Here is a 2,180-nt window from a genome sequence, read left to right on the forward strand (position 1 = left end):
CTTTCAAGTCTTACAAATAACCCTCTCTTCTCTCAATCACATAGCAAGCAAAGCACCACTTGCTTGCGGCAACAACTTTTCCCTTCTCTGAGGTTTCTTTCACCATTCATGGCCTTGTTCTTCCCCTATGTGTAATGAACCAAAGATCTGTAACATCATTGAAAATGGTTCAGCCAAATTTCCTTAATCTTGATGCCCTTTACTGTTCAGAAGAACACTGGGAAGAGGAAGGACAAGATGAAGCAGAGTACTGTGGTGATTCCAGTACTAGTACTAGCACAATCATAAACTCCCCACCTTGGTTGCTAGAAAAGGACATGGTCTGGGAAGATGAAGAGCTAGCATCACTCCTAGCCAAAGAGCAGCAAAACCCACTTTGCAACTGCGATTCAGAGTTGGAAGGTGCTCGCAGAGAAGCAGTAGAGTGGATTCTGAAAGTGAATGCTCACTACTCCTTCTCTGCTCTCACTGCTGTTCTTGCTGTCAACTACCTCGACAGGTTTCTCTCCAGCTTCCGGTTTCAGGATATTGGGAAGCCATGGATGACTCATCTTGCTGCTGTTGCTTGCATCTCCCTCGCTGCAAAAGTGGAAGAGACCCATGTTCCTCTGTTACTCGATCTTCAAGTATGCTCTGTTCTGATACTACCCTGTTTCTGAAACAGATTACAAACTTTATGCTTAACTCTTCTTGAAATCGATTGTGTAGGTGGAGGAAAGCAAGTACTTGTTCGAAGCCAAGACGATTAAGAGGATGGAAATTTTGGTTCTTTCCACTCTGGGATGGAAGATGAATCCAGCAACCCCACTTTCGTTTATTGATTTTTTCATCAGAAGATTTGGATTGAAGGATCTTCTCTTCAGGGATTTTCTCAGGAGGTGTGAGGGTCTTCTTCTCTATGTCATTCGAGGTAATTTTTCAGTTTGCAGGGTCATTGCTGAGGAAGAATGTTTCAATTTTCAAGTTCTGGTTCGCATGTTAACTGTTTGTTGTGTATTGTCTCAATGGCAGATTCCAGGTTTGTGAGTTATCTACCTTCTGTGTTGGCAACTGCTACAATGTTGTACGTTATCAATAGTGTAGAGCCTTGTCTTGGAGTTGAATACCAAACCCAGATCATTGGTATTCTAGGAATCAACAAGGTTAGTGTTCATTGCACACTACATTGAACTTTATTACATATTATTTGTTATTGGTTTGCTTATATAGTTAAATTTCTTGATTATTACAGGACAAGGTTGATGAATGTTGCAAAGTGATGTTGGAAATGTGGTCAGGTATTGATGATCAGGGGAATAAGCTATGCATGAAACGCAAGTTTGGATTGATTCCTGGTAGCCCAAATGGAGTAGTGGATGTTTGTTTTAGCTGTGATAGCTCGAATGACTCATGGGCAGTGGCTGTGAATTCTGTGACATCTTCACCGGAGCCATTGCCCAAGAAGATCAGGACTCAGGACCAGCTTATGCAAAATCACTTTCATCTCTGATTTTCTAAGCATTCCTCACTAGCTACCTTAAATTTATCTCAACAACTCTCACTTCCTCCAACTTCAACTTTTGTCTCTTATGGGAACTTCAATGATCAAGCATCTTTCTTCTTCTGTTTCTGAGGGGGAAATTAAATTGCCAACCATCTCTGCAGAAGACTAGTTCCATTCACCAGTCATTATCAATTGTAATAGGCCTTCCCCAAAACCTGAGACTGGGGAGCAGAGATTGTTGGCATTTTATGAGGAAAAAAAATTATATATGATAATGAAAATAATATTTTAAAAAGCATGAGACATATCAATGTGTGTACTTATTGTCTTCTACTTTGACCAATATTTATGCATTGTCAAATGAGTTTAATTTTGTTTACTTTTACATTATATTGTATAGTGTATTTGTACGTGTGTTTGGATACTGGAGTGGAGTACTAACCTGACATAAATTTCATCTCAATTTATAAAAAAATTAGTTTGTATACTTCAACATAGTATATCATTATTAATATGCGAATCTAATATGGTACGTTAAAAATATTTGTTCGTTGAGTTGGTGGGTTTGAGTAAAGGATTTTTTTTTTTGACACTTATAATAATAAACACATATCACATAAGCCCTTATTTTTATTCATAATTATGAGAAGTTTATTTAAATATGCTCAAAATATGTTATTAATGAATTTAAGTGTTG

The 2,180-nt window shown here is 38.0% G+C and overlaps 1 pseudogene; it reads left to right on the top strand.

Moving 5' to 3' along the window:
- On the top strand, positions 1–1,853 carry LOC130722672 (cyclin-D3-1-like; annotated as a pseudogene).
- Positions 1,854–2,180: the final 327 nt, after the last annotated feature.

Source organism: Lotus japonicus, chromosome 1 (genome assembly GCF_012489685.1).
Source record: "Lotus japonicus ecotype B-129 chromosome 1, LjGifu_v1.2".
NCBI lineage: Eukaryota > Viridiplantae > Streptophyta > Magnoliopsida > Fabales > Fabaceae > Lotus > Lotus japonicus.